Genomic DNA, 16501 nt, shown 5'->3' with positions numbered 1-16501 from the left:
ACTAGAATAATCATAACATTTGAACAGAACCATAAAAGACTTTAATAACATAAACAATCTTGAGGAAGAAGGACAAAGCTGGGGTATCATGCTCCCTGATTTCAAGCTATACCAGAAAGCTTTAGTAATCAAAACAGTATGGTACTAGCATAAAAATAGTAACATAGATCAATGGGAAAGAATAGAGAGCCCAGAAATAAACCCATGTTTATATGGTTAATTAATACATGACAAAGGAGGCAAGAACATAAAGTGGAGAAAAAAACAGTCTCTTCAATAAACAGCTACATGCAAAAGAATTAAACTAGATCACTGTCTTATATCATACATAAAATTAACTTGAAATGGATTAAAGACCTTAACTGTAAGACCTGAAATCATAAAGAAAACATAAACATTGGCATTAGTAAAGTTTTCCTGAATATGTCTCCCCAGCCAAGAGAAACAGAAACAAAAATAAAGGGGATTATATCAAACTAAAAAGCTTCTTCAAAGCAAAGGAAACCATCAACAAAATGAAAAGGTAACCTACTGAATGGGAGGAGATATTTGCAAATGATACATCTGATAAGCTAATATACAAAATATATAAACATACAACTCCATACCAAAAAAATAAATAATCCAATTTTTTTTAATGGGCAGAGGACCTGAGTACCCATTTTTCCAAAGGCACACAGATGACCAACAGGCACATGAGAAGATGCTTCACATTACTAGTCATCAGGGAAATGCAAATCAAAATCACATCACTTTCACACCAGTCAGATTGGCTGGTACACAGAAAACAAGAAATAAGTGTTCGCAAGAATGAGGAGAAAAAGGAACCCTTGTGCAACATTGTGGGTAATGTAAACTGGTGCAGCCACTGTAGAAAGCAGTATGGAGGTTCCTTAAAAAATTAGAAATATCATACAACCCAGTAATTCCACTTCTGGTTGTCTACACTAAGAAAACAAAATACCTAATCTGAAAAGACACACGCACCCCCATGTAAATTGCAGCATTATTTACAATCACCAAGATATGGAAGCAATCTAAGTGTCCATTGATAGATGAATGGATAAAGATGATGTGACCCATATATACAATGGAATATTGCTTATCCACAAAAGAAGAATTAAGTCATGCCATTTGCAATAACAGGATGGACCTAAAGGGTATTATGCTAAGTGAAATAAGTCAGAGAAAGACAAATACCATATGACTTAACTTATATGTGGAACCAAAATAATTAAAGCAAATGAACAAACAAAACAGAAATAAACTCATAAATACAGAGAACAGACTGGTGGTTGCCACAGGGGAGACAGAGTTGGGTGGGGGGACAGGGAACTATGTGGTGGGGATTAAGAGGCTCAAAATTCCAATTATAAAATAAGTCATGGGTTTGAAAAGTATAGCACAGGGAATAGAGTCCTTGAATTTGTAGTGTCTTTGTATGGAAACTACACTTGTGATAGTGATCATTTTGTGATGTATTTAATTGTCAAAGCACCATGTTGTACACCTGAAACCACTGTAATATTGTATATCAACTATACTTAAATAAAAATAAATATGTAAGTAAGTATAAACTCTGGTTTATGAAATCAGAGTAGCCTTAGGTTACTCAGGTGTAGGATGGGAAAATAAATCCACATTCTCAAGGGGTAAAAATACTGTATTAAAAGTATGGTTATTACTTATTAAAGTCAAGTGTTACATAAGAAACATAGTTTGTAATTAAAATACATATGACATCCCATTTTTCACAAGGAACCATGAAATAGTCTAGCATTTAATTTAAGCAGAACAGTATTTATAGAATTTGACTACAAGGAGACAATTAGGCTGCCTAATTTAATAACAAAGCTAAAACATAGGCTCTTAAATCTCAATTTACATCTAGAGTATTCACTTCCAGAAGGCAATCTCTTTAATTAACATAGTATATATGTAGAGGAACTAGAGTGTTCTACAATCAAAGAGACGGTTCTATTTCCTTCTGATAGCTTCTTTAAATCTCCCCCAAAAGTTTTAAGAAACAGAAAATGAGAAGAATTATGTGGCCCAAAAAGGCTGAAGAAAAGTTTCTCATGTCTCCTACAGCGTGTTCTTTTCCTTTTTCCTGAAAGTTTGTGTGCCTTGAAAGATGAAGTCAAAGAATAAATGTCAAGACAATTGCTATAGTTATCTTAACCTCTGCAGGATGACGAAGGCTTGAAGTATTAGACTACGGTTAGTTTGCAGAAGTTGGTAAACCAATTTCCTTCTAGGCATGAAACCAGGAGAAATAAAGCCAAATGGCTAGATAAAGCCCTCTGGGCTGTCTAGGTAATAAAATAAGTATTTACTTGAGGGGTATGGACTTGGTTTCTCTGGTGGTCACCACCTATCATTATTAATATGTAAGTTGGACTATTTCTTGAGTACTTACTATTGGTCTGGTATTATAATAGGAATATATATATATAAAATTCTTTAAATCTCAACAGTCACTTTTGGTAGTTTGGTAGGTCTTTGTGGCCATTTTACATAATGGCTAAGGTCGTTTAAGTACTTTGCCTATTGTCACGAAATCCAAGCTCTCTTCACAGTGCAAAAATATTCTCTATTGAGATAAACAAGATTTTTCTGGCTGAGGGAAAGTAATCAGACAAAAATGATCTCTACAACTGACAGAAAGAAACGTACATCATAAATATGATATTTAACAGATGTACAACTAGTAAACAGGAGGATGTGACCTGAAAGGAAGGAGCTTACATGGAATGAAGGTTGAAACAACGTGACACTCGACTAATATTATTAAATTTCGAGATGTTGATTTCAGATTAGACGAGTGTGGAATTTTTCTGGGTGCCATCCTTTGAAGAGGACACTATAATGCCAAGTCAGTGTTTTAAGAGGAAAAGAGATCTTAAAACTAGGTCCCATGGGGAAGAGCTGAACAACCTCAGGTTATCTGGGAAGAAAAAAATTCTACACATTATGATATCCTTTTTGAATCAAATGAGGGGACTGCCTTGTTTAGGTAAGATTCATCATGTACCTTGTGACAGCAAGAATTGAATTCCTGGAAGTTGTAAGGAGTCAGAAATATCTTTCTTATATTGGATTTAAATAGAACAGTCCAAGCTGTCCAAGTCCAGGTAAGAATAAACAGCCTTGAAAGGTGACAAATCCCCTACTAGCTGAGGTATGTAAGCAGAAATAGAAAGAGGGTTGGTGTAAGAAAAATTCAAGCACTGAGTTTGAATGAGACTAGATTATTCCTAAAACTCTCCTAACTAAGCATATTCAGGATCTTTGATACAGTTGGTTCAAATTCTGGAATTTTAACATGAACTTGTGATGACACAACTTATGAGAATTATCTAGCCTTCTAGTATTCTTATTGCAAAGGTGAAAAATTAGTCATTAGTTGGATAGCCCATGAGGTACACATGTTGCCCTCATTTTAAGGTCAATGACTTAATTGTTTTTCGTATTCACTAGTCCTCTCAGAATGTCAAGGACACTGCATCAGGTTCTAAGTTATTGGTCAAAATAAATGTAATAAGCTTTTCCTTCTACAGTATAATTATATACATAGTGTAGCTCCAAGGGAAAGGGTGTTTCTGACCCAGGGTGAGTTCTCTATGAATGCAGTGAAACCAAAGGAGGACAAAGGGAAGGACAGGTTGCGTTAAAGGGATTTATTTCTCGCAGCTTGCTTGGGTTCACTAGCAGCCCACACTCTGTCCCCTATGAGCATGGCCCACACTCTGCCCCGTGTCCCTCTCTTCTGCCGGTAACTCCATGGGCAGGCCCTTGGTGACTGGTGAGGGCCAGACCAATTAGGTACAGGGAATGGATGAAAGGAGAGAATGGCCGTTTTCCTCTCCGCCCCTTGCTCTGGATTGACAGGAGGCTCTGCTGTGATAAACATCAATTGGTCTGTAAATGGACTAAGGCCAAGTGGGAAATTGTGGAAATTCTGGTGAAAACTTCCATTTACCCCACACATAGAGATAAACGCAGGTAGGTAGGTAGGTAGGTAGGTAGGTAGGTAGGTAGGTAGATAGATAAAAGAAGTGTCACAACCCTTATATATAGAAGAGGGGTAAAAACCAACTTCTCCAAGACTTTCCATGACTAGGTTTGAAGTACTCAAGGTATGCTAACCAGTACTATGTCTTTCACAAATTAAAACTTTTCTAACTTTTAAAATCTAAACAGTTGTGTTCCCCATTATAAAGGTCATGAAATTGAGGCTTTCACTAGTTAAATACCTCAGCCAGTGAAGTGACACTTGCATGCCCATCTGAGATCTAGTGAGCTGGACTTCCTAACTAGAGGTAGAAGTAGGAGGTCAACCAAATTAGGAACCACCTGGCCTTCTAGGTTACAGCTACCATGCCACGGCAGAAGGCATGTAACTCTATTTGAATTAACTTGACAAAAACTCAGGAACCAAAACAACAGCAGTACTACCCAATGCCTTGAAAAATAACCATCTCCGAAGGAATGGCCAGACGGCCTCATTCCCTTACAATTTAGCTTAAAGGAAAGCATCAGTGTGATGGAAATTCCCTTTGGGGAAGGATATCTCTACCCTTAGGTCTAACCTAAGAGAGATCTTTGGGATGGAAATTGGGGGTGGGAGGAGGTGCTATAAAGCAGAAGCACCCTCCAGGAGCTTCCCTGGATGAGTCACCTCCATTTCACCCAGCAAGCATTCAGCAATGATTATACTGACTTCATACACAGTGGGAATGAAAGCCTTGTCCACAGGCATCCAGTAAATCATCTCCACTCTTTCGTCATATCCTTGTATTTCCTTATTTCTTAACATTGATTTAATATATTCCTTTACTACCAGAGAATATCACTTAACAACATACCATTATCTGGGTAATTTCTTATTTTCAATACACCATTTTATTTCTTTTGTTACTTATATTGTTTTTATTTTGATCTTGGTAAGGCTTTAGTTCTTTTTTGCACATATATGTACTTAATAACAAACTTCTGACGATTTTATACTATTAGACCTTATCTAGTACATACTAATATCAAAGGTATTTTAATGATACAGGATATCAATTTCACTTTCCTGCTTTATTCTGTCCACCAATTTCTAAATTTCTTTTTCAAAATTCACAACCTCCTCAAATATGCCCTCCAGCCCTACTCAATATGCAGAACCATCTGAATGCAAATACAAAGAGATGTGTCTTCTTCATCTCTGTTCCCCCATGATATCACAGAATAATTCTTGTCCTCTGTTATGTCCAACATTACAAATACTCAACAGATGTTTGTGATAATTAAGTAGAATTTACTTAGTGAACAAGTCTGTCACCTGTGTTTGTGTTTCTAGACATTGTAGTTCAAAGTACAGTGCATACAAACATAAGTTTTGAGCTTTTCTTTTAAAAATTTTTATTCAGTGTAGTTAAATTTTTTAAAAAAGGGTTTATCTCCACTTCTAGGAATTTACCCTAAGAATGCAGCACTCCAGTTTGAAAAAGACAGATGCACCCTTATGTTTATCACTGCACTATTTACAATAGCCAAGATATGGAAGCAACCTAAATGTCCATCAGTAGATGAATGGATAAAGAAGATGTGGTATGTAAATACAATGGAATATTACGCAGCCATAAGAAAAATACAGATCCTACCATTCACAATAACATGGATGGAGCTAGAGGGTATTATGCTCAGTGAAATAAGCCAGGCGGAGAAAGTCAAGTACCAAATGATTTCACTCATATGTGGAGTATAAAAACAAAGGAAAACTGAAAGAACAAAACAGCAGCAGAATCACAGAACCCAAGAATGGACTAATAGTTATCAAAGGGAAAGCAACTGGGGAGGATGGGTGGGGAGGGAGGGATAAGGGCAGGGAAAAAGAAAGGGGGCATTACAATTAGTATGTATAGTGCATGGGGGGTACGGGGAGGGCTGTGCAACACAGAGAAAACAAGTAGTGATTTTACAGCATCTTATTATGCAGATAGACAGTGACTGTGAAGGGGTATGTGGGGGGGGACTTGATGAAGGGGGGAACCTAGTAAACATAATGTTCTTTCTGTAATTGTAGATTAATGATACGAAAATTTTTAAAAAAAGGGTTTATCCACTCCCCTTACTTGCAACCTTCAACCTGTTCTCTATATCTATGAGCTTCTTTTTTGTTTTATATATTCCACATATAGGAGAGATCATACAGTATTGTCTTTCTCTGTCTGATTTATTTCACTTAGTATAACACCCACAAGGCATTATGTTGTTAGAAATGGCAAGATTCACCCTTGTTTATGGCTGAATAATATTTCTTTACACATGTATCCATGAATGGACACTTAGGTTGTTTCCATATCTTGGCTACTGTAAATAATGCAGTGAACATGGGCGTGCATATACCTTTTCAAATTAGTGTTTTCATATTCTTTGGATAAATATCCAGAAGCAGAAATTCTGGATAATATGGTAGCTCAATTTTTAATTTTTCAGGAACCTTCATATTGTTTCCATAGTGTCTACCCCATTATATATTTCTATAAACAGTACCTGAGAGTTCCCTTTCTCCACATCCTAGCCAACACTTGATATTTCTTGTCTTTTTGATGATAGTCACTATAATAGATGTAAGGTGATTATTTCATTGAGTTCTGATTTGCATTTCCCTGATGATTAATAATGTTGAACATCTGTATGTTGGCCATCTGTATGTCTTCTTGGAAAAATGTCTATTCAGATATTCTGCCTATTTTTTAATCAGATTTTTTTTCCAGTTGTATGAGTTCTTTCAACATTTTGGGTGTTAACCCCTAATCAGATATATGCTTGCAATTATTTTCTCCCATTCAGTATACTGTCTTTTCATTGCACTGATGGTGGCCTTTGCTGTGCAGAAGCTTTTTAGTTTAATGTAGTCCCACTTGTTCATTTTTGCTTTTGTTACTTTTGGTGTCAGATTTAAAAAATCATCACTGAGACTATGTCAAGGGGCTTACCATCTGTATTTTCTCCTAGGAGTTTTATGGTTTCAGGTCTTACATTCAAATCTTCAAGCCCTTTTTAGTTAATTTTTGTGTCTGGTCTAAGAGAATAGCCTGGTTTTGTTCTTTTGCATGTGGCTTTGCAATTTTCCCATCACCGTCTATTGAAGAGACTGTCCAAATTATTCTTTCCTTATTATTATTCTGTTGAAAAATTGACTCCACTTTGATCAATACTCCTCCAACAGTGACCCTTCTCAGCTCTTCCTCTCACAGTGATGACTTACATTTTCCATAGCTTTACAGTTCAATCACTGTAGAATTTTGGAAGATGCATATTTACAGAGTACTTTCCCACCACTACCAGAAAAAACACTTTCCTTTCCAGAATAAGTCTGAAGAAGCAAAAGCTTAAGTAAAAGGAAACTGTGATTTACCTATAAAAAGAGAATCCCATCAATGACAAAATTAACCATCTTTGTCTAGTTTTGTGGCCTTCGAAATGCCAGGGTTCTGACACAAATATCATACAACAAATGTACCTTGCCTTCTGGTAATAAAAAATTGAATATTCATACCAACTGGGGTCATGTCCTTACGATCAGGTCAGAGAACAAACCATGAGTCAGTCATATGGGGACTTGGTGTGGACTGTGGTGGACAGGAACATGCTTCTCTCCCTAACTGCCTCAGAGCTTGGCTTGAGGAAAAGCAACAGAAGGAAAGAAAGATGGCAGATTTGCAGTGTGACAGCACTGGCCTTGGAGAGCCCCCAGCCACATTCCCTCCAGGCTATCTTATTCATATCCACTGAAGACATGCTTATATCAGTGCCTCACATGAATTCTCTCCTGTCATCCTCAAAACAGTAAGTGTGCTGCTACTGCTACTAATTTTATGGATTTAAGTAGGTGACAGCTACCAAAGTCACATAGCTTGAAAATAGTGGTCTTAAATTTGATCCAAAGTCTACCATTCTGCAAATTTTGTCATCTAGATGTGTAATTTCCACTTCCTAAATGAGGAAGGCTTAGAGAAATTAGAATTACTTTTTAGAATGTCAAATAAAATATATGCTATGTAATTGTTCTCTCTAAAACATACTAATACCTATTATTCCTCTAAAAATAAAAAATTGACATAGGATCTCCTGTAATGTGATGCCTGAAATTGTTGGCATTTATTATTCTTTTAGAATCATTCACTGATAGACAAACACATCAATAGCCTTCTAAAATGTCAGAGCAGGAATAAAAGATCTTGAGTGAGAAAACTGTTAAGACTCCAGACAAGCTCTCCCTAGACTCAGAATCACTGAAGTTGCCCTGCATGACTGGGGGAAGGATGGAGTCCTGATTATTTAGACAGAGAAGGTAAATTAGAGAGGAAGTAAGAGAGAAGCATAGTACAATGAAAAGAACTCTGGAGTTGTAGACAAAAAGCCTGCATTTGAGCCTAAACTCTTCCCTGGCCTCCTTTAAGTCACTAAGCTAAAATCTCCCACGTAAGAGAACTAATTATTATTTTCTCTGTGAGTTGCCCTGGGGTCATAAACACATAAATATGAGGCCACTTTGCAAACTGTAAAGCACTAAGAAGGTACAAACCTAAGGCCCAGGACCTATTTGGCCCACAGATGTTTTAAATTTGGCCTGACAGAATGGTCCTTCAATTAAAAAAAAAAAGTGGTGATGATAAACAATGAGAATGATTTTAGCGAACCTCCATTCGCCATTGGCTCCACCAGTCCCAGACTCTGAATTTCTGCTGCCTGTCCCTCCTTTGCAAGCATATATATTTATTCCTCTTCTGAATACCAGTCATCTTTAATGATCAAGGTAAGGTGATGAACAAGGTAAATGAACATCATTTGTGTCACCTGGCAACTCAGACTTCTGTAGAATACAAATGGGCAAAGGCCTATGCTATATGGGGTAAGTCAGTGGAGATTTGAGAAATTGGGTTATTTCCTCATTTCCCAGCCTCATTTCCCACTCAGAAAACAAAGAGCAGCAGGTAAAAGAGCACAGTTTTATGAGACCTTGCCAGATACCCAAGAGCAGCTGCCACTCTCCTAGCTCTTCAAGTGATGTCATTGAGATGAGGAAAGAAGGTGGAGACAGGATCCTACCACTGACAAATTCCTTTTTACAGGTATTCTCAGCACCCAGGAATTTGGCAAGTAACAGATGCTACACCAGCTAGCATAACAAGAAAAGCTGAATGCACAGTGGAGGAGGAAAGATCTGAAAAAGGAAAGTACATTTTGGCATCCAAAAGGACTGATCATTAAGCAGTAGTAAGAATTTAAAAGCCAATCCCTGAAAGGCCTCAAACAAGTGCTTCTGGAGCGATCTGGCAGTCTGATGAAGAGGACAAACTCAGGAACTGCAATTCACATGGCAACTGGCCATTCATCCTGAAAATAAATCTATTCTGGTCATTATTTATCCAGCATTTCTCTTTGATTGCTAAATGAATCCGCGGCACCTAACGTTTGTTCCCAATTCTTTTATGTCTGGTGTCAACTAGGCATTTAATAACTGTCAAGCTGAGATACTGTATTTGAGGGAATATATTCAGTGAAAGATTAAATTAGGCACCACAGCCACCTACTGTGCAGCAAAGTATTCTGTGTTAGAAAATAACATTACTATCCTAAGTATATAAGGAATTTCAAATGAGAGACTTACGATTTTTCACTCCCCAAAATGCAAAGTGTGTGTTTTCATCCTCAAACTGGGATACGTGTGGCTTAACCTAGTTTAAAATGCCCTCCTGGCCCACCCCTTGTCTATCATAGCCTTTGAAACTCATTTCTGCACAGTTTTCCCTGATGAGCTTCTTCACACTCATATCATTTTCTGTATCACAACTCCTCTGGTCAAAACATTCAGCAGAATGGCAGGAGAGAGACAACATGGAACTTATTGTTAGACCACTGGAGCTTGAATAATAATTCCCTTCCTCTCCCCAGTGTGACTGGTGGACCTAAGATCACCCCCATCAATGAAATGGGTCATTATATAAGTGTGCGTGCTATGATAACTGTGTCAAACACTGACATGTAATAGTATTTTATTTTTTTCAATGTACGTCATTTGTTAAAACTTGATTGGTCTATCAGCAGACTATTGCAAGGAGTACATTTAAGAAAGGAATACAGCAAACCATTATACACGTTCAAGACCATGTAAGAGGAAGACAGATTCCAGACATGCAGAGAAAAATGCAAAATTGAGAGTTGTGGCAATTATGGGTTACTTGAAAATAGGTCCAGTACACAGGTTGGAACACTGCCCCAGGGCAGAAGCTTTGTATAGTTGTGCCCTCTTGGCACTACCAGCCCGAAGTTGGTGGTCCTCAACCAAGTCATTAAAGCCAGAAAGTCAGGAAGCCAAGGTTGAATCCACAATGGAATATAATCATCTTATCTCTGTAGGCTGCATGAAACTTTAAGACAATTACTTGTCATCAAATTTGGCCTAGTGAAAAAATAAACATCAGGAGCTGCTCAAAAAAACTGCAGGCTGTAAATGTTAAGCAAACTATACTCTTGTTTGTAGTAAGTGGCTCTCAATGCGATTTGATTCCCTACCGTACCTGAAGGAAATATGGCATTCTCAGCAATATGGTTGTTATACAATTGAAAAATCAGTAACATTTGTTTTCTTCACTATTTTTCCTGTGTTTTTGGTTCATCCACTCTCTTCATTCCATTGGTTATATTAAAAATAGCTAATATTGAGATTTCTTAGACATCAAACACTGTGCGAATACTTTTACATGGTAGGATCTTATTTAATCCTCGTAACCAACTCATTTACAGATGAGAACAGGGAAACTTAGAGAAATGAAGTTACAGGTGAAAAATCAAAGAACTATTAATTGATAAAGTCAGATTATAAACCCAGTTCTGTATGATTTGGTCAGTTTCTATGACCTGAGCTTTGTCTTTGGCATTGCTCTTTCCCTTACTGGAACAGAAACTCCTACCAAGAGAGATTAAGCAGGGAGGCGGTGGCCTGTGTCTCCCTGGGCTTTGACACTGGGCACCTGAAGTCCCAGCTGGACTACTTACAACCTTTAAGCCATTCTGGCAAACTTCTGGGTCCTCCTGTTACCTGGAAACCAGCGAGAAACATCCTGAGCCCTAGGGGTTAATCTGACCTGCTCACATCCTCACTCTGGCTTTCATCTATTGCATTTGCCCCATTTCTTAGTGAGTTTAAATGCATTTACTGAGAAATTTTTCAAAGCCACCAAGATCTTACTATCAATAGGCCATACATACTGATCTGAAAGGCAGGAAGGACATGCAAAAAACCATGAATTCTAGCTCCATGGATGTCTCCAAGCCTGTATTTCATAACTATGGAATGAAATGTGGCCAATCTGACTTGGCTAGATATTTCCTAAGTGAGATAGTTAGGAAATTATTATTTTCTACAGGTACTTTTTTGAGAAAAAATATTTAAAACAGTTATAGTTTTAGCTTTAGTAGTCTAGCTCTGTGAAAGAAAACAAAACTTTTGACTCTACACTCAAATATTTCTTACAGGCTGTTAAGACAACCTGGCAGTTTATACATTCTCTTCTTTCCATTGGGAAACTGGTTCTTAAATAAAAACATGGAAAGCATGTATACTGAGATGTTTTGTTGTTCAGTGTAAAATTTAAAAATATTTTTAAAAATCAACATGGGATAAACATTAACGAAGGAACTCTATTGACTACTTGAATTCAATTTTAAGGCTGGGAATTATTTTTTCCCATTAAAATCCACACCTGCTAACCAGTTGACATTTACCCCTTCCCTTTTAATTCTTGAGGTCTGAGCCTCTGTAATTGGCATATCCGATCTCCTATTCAGTGAAGGGTTTAAGATCTCCAGTATCCAAATTTATAGCACATCTAAAATGCTCAGCTTGGCTGTTTCAAAGAACCATCTGGATTGATTCAGCTGTGATGCATCTGGGTAGATTGGTTATGGGCCAGGTTAAAAAAAATACACTAGATGGAGTTGCCTTTTAAGAGTCTGGTTATTTTTGCTTTAAATACTTTGGCCACAAAATCATAAATTAGGAAGTAGTCTCAATGGGTTGAAAACCCTTTCAGAGAGTTACCTATTCTAGTCTTAATTTATTTTTAGGAAACTCTTCCTTCACATCTAACCAAACTTTTTCTTGCTACTGTAATAAGAAAGCCACATTATTTTGTGTTATTTCATCATAGAGAGGAAATTCTTCCAGGCATTCCTACCAAGTTGTAAAAATTATCACCATGATGGCATAGATTATTAACACTGTGCTCACATAGATGATATGAGTTTGGATTAACTGGGAGCTTCGAATAACTGATTGCCACCTAAGAAAACCTTCTGATCAATGACTATATCAATAATCTCTTCCAAAATGTCTGATTTCCCTTTCTGGGCTTTCTACTTTTTAATGGTCTCATTTTTATCAGTGGTAAGTTATTGGTGTTTCTCTGGACCATCTTCTAAAATGGAAAGGATTAAGAAGGTGAAGCATTCTGGGCTATTTTATATTCTGCTTAGTGTCTCAGGTGACTTTCCAAGACATGTCTTCATTCATTCAGCTTGTGATTCATAAGGTTTAATCTGACTAGTACTCTCGGGCTGAAGGGAGCTCATCCAAGAAGATCAGGCACTTGGAATGGCACATCCCCTTATAGATGGCCCATTGCTGGGTATCTAGTCACCTCTTAACCTCTTTCTGACAAAGGTACTCAAAGCAGATCTGCATGGTTCTATGCCATCTCAGAAAATGTCACCACTGCCATGCATTTCTCAAGCCACAAACTAAAAGTCCTTCTTGATTACTCTTACCTCTTCTAGAAACTGCCAGTTCATCATTAAGTACTAACTCCTTTACCCCCAAATTCTACCTCCAATATATCAACTTCTCACTAATTCTACTGTATTCAGCCTTTAAAAATGACTGTTATCTCTGCTGTGTAAGAGCTTCCTACCTGGACTCCCAAATTTCACTTTTGCCTCCTTGCCTTCCATGATTTTTCAGCAAAGAGAAAAACCATGGTCTTACACTCAGGGGTCACTGCCAAAGTTAACACCTAGTGTATGTCTTTGTGAATCTCTTTCTATGCATGTATGTATGTATATGTATATGTTGCTTTTTAACTAAAGTTAGAGCATAGTGTCTCCACTGTTTTAAAATTTGTTTGTAATTGATAATATCACCTCTGCATTTCAGTAATTTTTAAAATCTCTCCAATGATCCTGAGATGTCTTTATAGCTATTTTTTCCCTTATTCCATGATCATATTTTAATCATGTTCTTAACCTAGCATAGTCCCCTTCTTATGTTCCTGACTTATTAGAAAGACTGGGCTAATTTTCTTAACATTCTTTCTTCACCAAGAAGTCTGACATTTATTTCTGCAAATGTATATCACATAAACAGACTCTCTTTCTTAAACATATTAATGGCTTATTGCTTGCATGTAGAATAAAATCCAAACACCTACTATTGCCTCCAAGCCCTTGCGGTCTGGCCTCTGCCTAACCTCACTGACTTGATCTTCTAACCACTCTGGCCTCTTGCTCACAAAGTACCAGATGATCTCAGATCCTCACAACCATTCTTACCCCAGCACCTTTGTACATGTCCCCTTCTCTCTGATCTTACAGCCTTCAGGTCTCAGTTCAAATAGTACTTCTTCTGAGAGAGGTTTCACCCATTCCCCAAATTAAGTAGTCATCTTCCCCTGCCTCTGATGACTCCTAATGAACCATGGCCCTGTTTAACTGCTTGCAGAGCCCCCTCCCACACCGACTCTGGCCTTGCCCATGTGACTCCATTTGGTCAGAGGGACATCAAAAAACATGACAACTATATGTGTTTGAGGATCACTTGCACACTGGGGCTTGTGCACTTAACATCGAGCTGACATCCTGTAAGGAAGCTCAGGGAGGTGTGCAGAATGATGGCAAGGTGAAGAGACCCTGGAGGATGAGAGGTGAGCAGAGACATGCCAGCCGCAAATGACCTCCCAGCTAAGCAGTTGCATAAGTAACTGTGGCTATAGCACAAGGGGGAGGTGAGACCCTCAGCTGAGTCCAGTCAGCGCAGACTCATGACAATTAATGAATCATTGTGATTTCAAGGCAGTGCATTTTGGGTGATTTTTATACTGTAACTGACAAATGAAACCATTTGTATCCCTTTTAATGTACTTCATAGAATTTATCTCCATATGAAAAAATCAGCCATTCCTGTCAAACTATTATAGTCCATCTCACACCATTGTAAATAACATGAGAGCAGAAATTCTGCCCAATTGTTCACCGTTGTATGTATTTTCAGGGTCTATGAAAGTTATTGGTTAAGAAATAGTAGCCCAGAGAGGAAAGGGACACACATTGTTTACAGCAAGATCTATACAATAGGAAAGAATCTGCAAATGACAGTCTTCTCGAAATCAGACCACTCTTAGTTTAAGAGTCCTAGATCCAAGAATACAAAAGTCTCTGAATGTACTCAAAGAATAATGCTATTAGCAAATGAAAGATTTCAAACTGAAAGCATCTGGATTTGGAGCTGTGTTCCTGAGCTCTGAAGTACAGTCTATGGTACTTGGGAAGATGTTTTGGGGCAGACACTTGCTCTTTCTGTGCAACCTTTGAGCTGCCACCATTGCTAACTGGACTCAATTGTTTGGTGTTAACCTTGCCCCTCACAGAAGCCAGATCTCCCAACTCCCACTGCAGGATTTTTCCATACCGATATCCTATCCCTGAGCTGTGAGTGTTTTTTAAAGGATAATATCACCCAGTTTTACTCTACAATCCTGACCCAAGTACCTACATGGTCAATCTCACCAGTCTATTCATTGCTTACAGTAAATCTGGCCTTCTACTAAGTGGTTACCATGAATTATTTTGTTTAAAGTTCATAGCATCTCTTAGAGTTAAATACTACTCTTATTCCTTTGTTTACTGGTCAGTGAAGTGCACATCAAAGAATGTAGGCAGCATGGCTAAGGTTACCCACTAACATGAGTGAAGAAATTCTGCTTCAATCTCTATCTGCCTGTCTGCAAACCTTACGACCCATTGCCTTCTCTCTGTGATGCCTCAACCCTGGATAGCCCTTCACAGCAAGTCTCACTAGGATAGCTCATTCTTTTCAGTTCGAATTCATTGTCAGGCCTAAACTGAGGATTAGTTAAGGTTTACTCGATATGTTAGACCTCCCAAGTGACTCGGGAATACTTCATGCCTTAACTATCCAAAAAAGTATCTACCCCTGCACCCTTCAGATCTGCTGGCAGCCTAGCAAGGAATATATTTTGGGACAGAGGAGCTAGAAGAGCTTGGCTCTCTGAAAGATAATGTCCCCAGGTCTGTATTTTAGCATTGCCTGTCCTGTGTAAATATTTAGCTACATTTTGGAGTGGGAAATAGTCATTTTATTTAGCACCTTAAGCTTAAATGATTCCAAAGACCATTCACTCCAGCGTTTTTTAGCAATATACCCTTTTCTTTCCATACTGCCATGCAAATACCATATATAAAATAGCAGCTCCGATTTGAGAAGGTTTGTGTGTGTTGGTAGCTGCACAAACAGAGAGTAGGAATGAGGGGAGGTATTCATAATTCATACTTGGCTTCTTCACTTTCTGCTTTTGCCAGGCAACGCAGGCTGGAGAAAGTCACCTGCTTAAGGTCACACAGTTTCAAAATGACAATGTAGTTACTTGTGACTGTTGGCACCCAGGACTTTGATGTTAAAATGCACAACTAAGTCAATGTGTGCACCACTTCATTACCTGGGTAGTAGGCAGGGCTTTTTTCCTCCTGCCTCAGCTGATTCTGCAAACAGAATTGCTTCTCCCTACTTTCCAGACCCACCTCCCTGGGTTCCCTCGTGTGCACACTGGTTGCTGCCTCTCGACTGGGTTGCCTAGCAACCAGGCTCCGCAGGCTTCCTAACAGACAAAGGCTTTTCCTTCCAGTCCAACTGCTGCACTAATGCTCATTGTTGAAGAGAGAACAACTCCCTGCCAAGCGTACTCTGTAATCTGGAGGCAGGTCTGGGGACTTTGTGCCAGGAGCTATGGACATGACTCCTAAACAGGGAAGAGGAATATAAGTATGAGGACCAAGTCATTTTATTGCATGAACTATTTCCTGCATTCATAGATGACTATGCATGCATTTCCACTTGGTCCCAGAAATTATCTTACAGAAGGCATTTTGTTACAGTAGAATATGAATACAGAGAGTAATTCACATCACCATCACCCTGTCTCATACAACCACAGAGTTTGAAGTTATTTCATGCCTATGAGTTAAGTGGTCCAGATTTAAGCTCCATTGAACCAGAAACCTGGAATCCACAAAGCACTCTCAAATCCATCTCACTGGATCCCAACATTGGGTCAATATCAAGAAAGGCAGAACATGGAATGGTGTTTTCACTTAACCAAAGATGAGGGGACTCACCCGAGGTAGACAGGGAAAAGGGGAGCAAGCGTACTCC

The sequence above is a fragment of the Manis pentadactyla genome, chromosome 2 (genome assembly GCF_030020395.1).
Source record: "Manis pentadactyla isolate mManPen7 chromosome 2, mManPen7.hap1, whole genome shotgun sequence".
In the NCBI taxonomy this organism is placed as follows: domain Eukaryota; kingdom Metazoa; phylum Chordata; class Mammalia; order Pholidota; family Manidae; genus Manis; species Manis pentadactyla.
Note: the sequence above shows the minus strand (reverse complement) of the source record.